General features: G+C 52.5%; 1 pseudogene; it reads left to right on the top strand.

The window, feature by feature from the left end:
- The first annotated feature begins 7,530 nt into the window (after positions 1 to 7,530).
- The window catches only part of LOC117191712, a 47,555-nt pseudogene continuing 46,590 nt past the window's right edge, over positions 7,531 to 8,495 (top strand).

Raw genomic sequence — 8,495 nt, 5'->3', positions numbered from 1 at the left:
ATTTTAAAGATATGAAATAACCAAAAACGTAGAATTGTAGAGAATGACCATATCTTTAAGACTGCAGAATCTGAATTGGATCGTATTATTATTATAGCCAGCAATAGGCGGCTTTGCTTAGAGTAAAACATTAGCGCCTAGATCTCAGAGACTACAAAAGCTAGAGCAACCAAATTTGGTATCCACACTCCTAATATATCGGACCGAGACGAGTTTGTTTCAAAATTTCGCCACACCCCCTTCCGCCCCCGCAAGGACGAAAATCTGGGATATTCAAAAATCTCAGAGACTATTAAGGCTAGAGTAACCAAATTTGGTATCCGCACTTCTGTTAGATCTCACTATGAAACGTATTTCTCAAAATTCGCCCCACCCCCTTCCCCCCACAAAGAACGAAAATCTGTTGCATCCACAATATTGCACATTCGAGAAAACTAAAAACGCAGAATCATAGATAATGACCATATCTATCAGATTGCTGAATCTGGATCAGATCAGATAAATTTTATAGCCAAAAGGAACAAATCAATTTGCACTGGTTACGCATCGCCCGACGACCCGCTCAGACTGATTTTCTGTCTCTCTCGCACGCACTCTTTGTCCTGTCGTTTAATATTAGCGGCGTCTGCCGGAGGAGAGCCTTACTGACTTAGTATCGGTATAAATGTAGAGTTGCGGTATCCGCAGCAACTCACAACGTTCCCCCTCGTTTTCGAATAGTTTTCCGATTCTTCTTTGGATTAACTTTGCTTTTGCTGGCTATTATAATTGTAGAACTATCTACCTTGGCATACACTACGGCAGCATAAGCCTTTTCGGATGCATCGGCAAACCCATGAATTTGCATCGACTTATTGTGCTGAGAATTTAGCCATCTTGGTATCCGAATGCTCTCTAACTCTGTTAAACTATTTTTAAACTAATTCCATTCCCGAGTATCCTGTTCTGATAATTCTTAATCCGAATTTTTGTCTGCTAGACAAAGTTTTTGAATAAAAAATTTTCCGACAAGTGTCACTGGAGTTCACTGGAGACAACTAGCCTAAGGGTCATACATCTTGGCTGAGGTAGATAATACTATTCTCTTGTTATTTTTCTTAATTGGTTCATAGTGGAAATTGAACGTAAGCTCGTCTTTAACCGGTTCCCATTGTAGTCCTAAGGTTTTGACGGATTCATTCTCCTCAACGGTAATACTTTATTTTTATTTGGCTTTATTTGGCCGTCAGCCATCGGGTGCTACAGGTGACAAACGGATGACGGGTCGGCTCGCACAACTGTGAACTTGGAACTGAGGCGCAGCCGCTCCGGTTAGTAATACCCGGTGCGGTCTGCGTCTCACACCCCCCCCCCCCCCCCCCCCCCCCCCCCCCCCCCCCCCCCCCCCCCCCCCCCCCCCCCCCCCCCCCCCCCCCCCCCCCCCCCCCCCCCCCCCCCCCCCCCCCCCCCCCCCCCCCCCCCCCCCCTAGGACACACAGGGTTGCGAGCGAACCGTCACCCGCCGTAACTGTGCACACCGGTGGAAGTGCGACTATACTCTCCCCGTGAGGGCGGCTGGAAACAGGTCCTAGCACGGTCATGTCTCTGCTAGGATGCTGGCGAATGGTAGTCGGGCGGAGAGAAGAAAACTCTCAGTGAAATTACCCCAATCCAAGGTGACACTGTTATATGCCGAGGGATGCATGGCCGGGGGGTGCCCGGTCGCTAATATGCGGACTCTGGATACCTGCCGACCTCCAGTTTAAATCAGGCTTCCCGGGGCAAGCGGGCTATGCCTCGGGTGACCATCCCCTTCCCGCCTACTCGTGGGAACTACTATGCCAAACATAAATATAAAAACCAACAAACCGCAAAGGAGCTCGGTACTCCTCTTAAAGTACCGGAGGGACAAGCCAATCCCTCTGCACCAGCGCCTGGGAAACCGGGTCCAAAGAAGACGGGGAAGGAGACTGAGTCGGTCCACCGTCTTCAGGCAGCAGCCGCAGCGAGGGGGGGCCCGAAAAGCCAATCGGGTCCTTCCAAGTCGGGTGGCTCCAAGGGCGAAGCGGATACCGGGGTGGCTGCCAAGCAGAGCGTAATCGCGGCTGGTAAGCGCACCGGGACCGAAGAACCCATGGGAGCCCCGGCGGGCAGCGTCTCTGCACCACGGGGTGGAAAGCCGTCGTACCAGGACAGGAGACGAGCGGCTTTCATCCTGTCCAACGAAGACCCGAACTTCAAGGCGTCAGCCGAAGGAAAGGAGCAGAGGCTGTGGGCCTGCTCAATCCTTCCACTGTTCCAGCCAGCCAAAGCCGGAAAGGGCGCAGCCAAGGCGCCAACAAGCGGCAACGCTCAGCGGAGGACCCCGCAAATCAGCCAGGCCAAGCCCAGCAAGCCAAGCGGGTGAAGACCCACCTCACGAACCGGTCGTTCGCTGAGGTGGCGAGGGGCAGGACCCTGATCGGTGTCCTGGACAGGGGCGCCGAGGACGGCCATGTCCCTCGCGATAAGTGGCACCTGGTGGAGAACGAGCTCCAGGACCGGTTCCTACTGGAACTGGAGGAGAACGGCGGACCACCGCCAAAGTGTGAGGACGCAGGGTGGCATCAAGGCAAGGTGAAAGCCATCGCCTGCCAAGACGCTCGCTCTGCGGCTCTCTACATGAAGGCGGTGGCGGCCCTAAAAGAGGTCTATCCAGGGGCGAAACTGGAGGCCGTGAAGTGGGAAGATGTCCCTAGTCGCCCGAGAGCCAGAGCGTGGGTCTCGGCTAAGCCTGCAGAGCCTGAGAAGATCCTCAGGTTACTGCAGGTCTGCAACCCCCACCTTCCTACAGCCGATTGGAAGGTGGAGGATATCCAAGGGCAGAGGCGCCAGATTATCCTCGTCCTAAATGAGGAATCCATTGATCTCCTCGCAAAGTCGGACGGTGTAGTGGATTATGGCTACAAGAAGGTCACCATATCCACTTACAAGTCCGATCGCAAGGGCAGGCAAGCGGAGGTCGAGCCAGACCCGGAGCTGCCGGAGATCCCGAAAGAGGGGGCCTCGTGCGAGGAAGACAACCCGGCGTCGGATGCGGCGTCCATGATGTCGGACGATATCTTGGACGACTACGCGTTCGACGAGAGCGACCTAGCCAGAGGTCTCAGCCACATCGTTGTCGGGGAGGAGCCGGAGTCCCCTGACAGCGATCTAGAAGCAACAATGGTGGAGGCGAGCCTCAGGAATGTCGTTGACGCTCCTGCAGATAAACCTCCACCATTGTAAGGCAGCATGCGCTGCTCTACTGCTCCACCTGGCCAAGGGTGGAGCCGACATAGTCCTCATTCAGGAGCCCTGGATCCTCGGAAACAGGGTCTCCGGTCTGAGGACTTCTGACTACAAGCTATATGTAGCTGAAACCGCAGGTAAAATTCGTACCTGCATTCTTGCAAAAAGAGAGTTGCACTATTTTTGCTCCCAAATTTCAGCAATGAAGACCACACCGCAGTGAGCCTCGAAGGCCAGGAGCGCTCACTGAGGATCTGCTCCGCATACATGGGGCATGAACAACCAGACCCCCTCCACACGCGCCTCTCCGGGCTCTAATCGCAGACTGCTCGGCCAAGGACATCGGCCTAATTGTGTGCGATGCCAATGCACATCACTGTCAGTGGGGAAGCACTGACACAAACGAAAGGGGTGAGTACCTTTTCAGTTACTTACTGACCACTCAGATGGTCTTACTAAACCGGGGTAGTGATCCCACCTTTATCATTAAAAACCGCAAGGAGGTCCTGGACCTCACGCTTGCCTCTCATGAGATACAGCGTAACATTGTATCCTGGAGGGTCCTGGAAGAGCACTCCTTCTCGGACCACAGGTACGTGGAAACTGTCTTCTCCTTCTCAGTACCGAAGCCAGTCCGATTCCGAAACATCAGGCGGACAAACTGGACTCGGTACTCTGATTACCTCTGTCGTGTTCTCCCTGAGCCCCCATCTGAGGAGGAGTTCTCCACGGAGGCCACGACTCGTCTTCTTAAGATCTTTACCGACGCCTGCAATAAGGCGCTCGACAAAGCATGCCCCTCTGGCAAGAACAGAGGCCGGAAGAAACCTGAATGGTGGAATCCGAAACTGGGTGAACTCCGGAAAGCCTCCCGGAGACTCTTCAATAAAGCTAAGGCTGAAAACGTTGAGCAAAACTGGGCCGAATACAAGGCCAGTCTGTCAACCTACAACAAAGAACTTAGAAAAGCCAAACGCGCCTCCTGGCGTAAGTTCTGCAGCGAAATCGAGAGTAACTCAGAAGCCTCACGCTTGCGCAGAGTTCTCTCGAAGACAACACCCACCCTGGGCTACTTGAAGAACACCGACCAGTCGTGGACTACGTCCAGCGAGGAGTCGCTAAATCTTCTCCTAAATACCCACTTCCCTGGCTGCGATGAAAACAGACCCAACTACCTCGCGCCTCCTTCTGTCGCCTCAAATGCCATCTTGGACTGCTAAGCCAGGAGAACATTTCCTGGGCGATCAGAAGCTTTAAACCCTACAAGTCCGCGGGGCCAGACGGCATTTTCCCTGCCCAACTGATTCACGCGGGACATAAAGCCATTAACTGGCTCAAAATAATTTACGAGGGAATCTTCTCCCACGGGTGCATTCCTGACACCTGGCTTCAGACCAAAGTCGTATTCATACCCAAGGCAGGCAAGCCCTCGCACACTGCCCCAAAAGATTTCAGACCCATAAGTCTATCGTCTTTTCTTCTAAAGGCGATGGAGCGGCTCCTGGGGCTGCATCTAACGGCGTGCATTCCGTCCAGTCTGATCTCAGACTCCCAGCATGCCTATCGGAAGGGAAGATCCACCGAAACGGCCCTACACTCGATCACATCGATCATCGAAGCATCCCTTAATTTTAAGGAGTACACCCTAGTAGCCTTCCTCGACATAGAAGGCGCCTTTAACAACATCCTTCCGACCGCCATCACGGGCGCACTGACGGATCTGGGCGTTGACTCCAGGACGGTGAGCCTGATCGATCAGATGCTACAATGCAGGACGGTTGAGGCATCACTGGGGACGTCAACGTGTACCAGATTTGTCAGCAGAGGCACACCGCAGGGCGGAGTCCTCTCGCCCCTCCTATGGAACGTGGCAGTGAACACACTGCTGCGGGAGATAGAGGGGGTGGCTGCCGTGTGGTGGCGTACGCGGACGATGTTGCCATAGCATTCTCCGGAAAATTTCCGCAGACATTGTGTGAGTGCATGACAAGTACTCTCACGAAAATGTCGAAATGGGCAGACAAATGCGGGTTAGGCGTCAACCCGTCTAAAACGGAACTGGTGCTTTTCACTAGGAAGTACAAAGTTCCGGTACTGATTCCCCCAAGACTATGTGGGGAAACGCTAGTCTTCAGCAACAACGCCAAGTATCTTGGCCTAATCCTCGATAGAAAGCTCGATTGGAAATTGAGCATAGAGGATAGAGTAAAGAAGGCCACAGTGGCCCTCTATACTTGCAGGAAAGCCATCGGACTAAAATGGGGAATGACCCCCTATATAGTTCGGTGGCTCTACACCGCCATCATACGACCAATCATGCTCTATGGAGTGGTGGTATGGTGGCCAGCCTTGGACAGAAGGACATGCCTCAATAAACTCAGCAGAGTTCAACGCATGGCAGAGCTATGCATAACTGGCGGGCTACGCACTACTCCAGGGGAAGCCCTGGATACTGTGCTGGACCTCCTCCCTGTGGATCTCAGAAGGTGGCAACACTTTCCGCCCTCAGAATGAGAGAAGCCAGACTGTGGAAAGCATCCGCGGTTGGGCACTCGGGAATCCTGATGAGACTCCCGCAATTACCAGAGAGGACAGATTACTGTATCCCCAGTGATCACCTCTCGACGCCCTTCCAGGTATCAATCCCATCTAGGGAGGACTGGGAGATGGGCGAACCAGGACCTGCAAATGCGGTCCACTTCTACACTGATGGCTCAAAGCTAGACGGCCGCGTGGGAGGCGGAGTCTACTGCAGCGAGCTGAACATCAGTCATTGCTTCAGGCTCCCGGATCACTGTAGTGTGTTCCAAGCGGAGGTTGAAGCCATCAAGGAGGCCATTTCGATCGTCTCCAAATTACTTCTCGGACAGCCAAGCAGCTATCAAAGCTCTAGGCTCAATATCGTCGAACTCAGCGACTGTAAATGACTGCCGCAGGTCTCTGCACGAGATCGCAGAGCAGTTAGATCTCTTCCTTATGGGTCCCCGCCACAGGGACATCGAGGGGAATGACGCCGCCGACGAGCTAGCCAGGCAGGGTACTACGATTCCTCTCCTACCGGAGAGGGAGCAAGTAGCGATGCCCTTGGCTACGTGCAGGCTCCTAACGCACGAATTGTTCGAGCAAAATGCCAATAGGAGATGGCAGCAAACCGTTTCCTGTAAAGTCTCAAGATTGATATGGCCATATCGATCGAAGAAGCGCTCAGCAGAGCTGTATAAACTCAGCAGAGCACAGTGCTCTGCAGTTACTAGAGCCATTACGGGACACTGGCAGATCGGCACTCACGCCTCTAGACTGTCAATCCCTCATAACGACTTCTGCAGGAGTTGTCGCGACGAGGAGGAGGAGGAATCGGTCCCCCACTTCTTCTGCCACTGCCCAGCCCTTGGAAATCGTCGTCTTCGAATTCTCGGGGCCGCTTTCCTCACGGACATTTCGGACCTGTCCGTAATCAAACCAGGGACCTTGTCCAAATACATCAAGCCACCGGATGGGACTGCCCTTAACCTGCAGTAGTATGCTCTCACGGTTCGGGCAACGCGAAGGGGCACATGCCCATGCGGCAACACAACGGACCTTTTATAGGTCCAAGTGAGCTTGGGGGCGGGAGGCTCTTATCCCCCCCTCCCGGCTACCGCCTTAACCTAACCTAACCTAATACTTTATTTTCTGGGTCATCTCTAAAGCCTTCTTTAATTTCTGGGATATTTGTTATCCACTTTCTGAAGTTTAACCCAACCTTGTTAAACTCCCGGGTAACTTTCTTTTAATGCTTTTTAGCATACAGTATCGTGTCGGCACCTGTCATCAGGTCTCCATATAAAAATCATTCGTTATGATTTCTCTAATTGCTTGATTTTTGCAATTATCTGCTATTGCAACAAGCACCTTGGTTGCTAAGTAGGGTGCTGAAGCTGTACCGTACGTAACGGTAACGGTTTATAATCTTTTAACTTTTCGTTTGGATAATCCTTCCAAATTATATGCAAATATTGTTGATCGTCTTTATCAACATTAATTTGTCGGTACATTTTTTCAATGTCCGCAGATATTACAAATGGCCATTAACGGCATTTCACCATAATATCGAAGATATCTTTTTGGACTCTTGGTCCACATGATAACATTTAAAATTTTATTGTTTGTGATTTTGGCTGAAGCATCGAAAACCACCCTCAGCTTTGTCGTTAGACTGGAATCTCTTATGACTCCTTAATGGGGCAAATAAAATTTCCTTTCTTTTTTGGACTCTACCATATGTCTTAAGTTTTTATATTCATGCCGGCAGAAAACGTGATCGAGGAGCCGATGCCGACGCAGGCCAAAATCGCAGCAAACGACACGACTGCAGAGGCGCGACGCCTCGCGGAATGGCGACGTCGGATCGCCCTGGCCGCAGCGGAGGAGGAGCTGAGGAAACGGGGCGTGTGGGAAGACACCCTGGCGCTGGCCAAGAGGCTGAAAGCCGGGCAGCAGGCCGACAAAGCGGCCGAAGACGCGGAGGCGGAGCGCCATAAGCGAGCCATTGAGCACCAGTGGCAGTGTGCGCTCCGATGTAACGCCGTGGAGCGGATGGAGATGGCTCGACGGCGTAAGGAGGCTGAGGAGGCGAAGGCGAACAGGCCAGAGAGTTCGCCGGACGGACTGTTGGTGATCTCCAGCGACGAGGAGGAGGCGGAGTCCCCACCAGCTCCGAAAGCGGTTCGAGTCCAGTCGCCCGAAGAGGACTGGCAACAGAGGCTAGAAATATTTGCAGAGGCTACGGGAATCTGGGTTGACTTGGTGCATATGGTGCAAATCAATGTACTCCCTCATAAAGGCGGAATACCGCGGCTTGAGTGTAGGATTACGCTCCAGTTTATGCTCCAGACTGATGAACCGTAGATAAACCTGAGCATAAGATTCTCCTAAGCGATCATTATTGTTCTTTAGCAGCAGACGAACTGCAACCTCCACGGATGGCAACCGTGAAAGGTGGTTTACGAAATGTGCTTCACAATCATCTTCTTCTTTGGTATTCAAACCAGCCTCCACACAATTCTCGACTTCCCGAATTCTCGACTTCCCAAGCCGGGTCTTCTGCAGAAGAGGCAGGCCATCGGTAAGTTTGATTTGCCCTACGCAGAAGAGATCATAAAAAGCGCTCGCACCAATGAGGAGATCAACCCGTTGAGGATTGAAAAATGCATGATCGGCAAGCTGAATGTTACTGCCATACTTGGTTGACAATCGGTAATCGTGGG

This window comes from Drosophila miranda, assembly GCF_003369915.1.
Source record: "Drosophila miranda strain MSH22 chromosome Y unlocalized genomic scaffold, D.miranda_PacBio2.1 Contig_Y1_pilon, whole genome shotgun sequence".
Taxonomy (NCBI): Eukaryota; Metazoa; Arthropoda; class Insecta; order Diptera; family Drosophilidae; genus Drosophila; species Drosophila miranda.
This window is presented reverse-complemented; position numbering and strand designations above follow the sequence as displayed.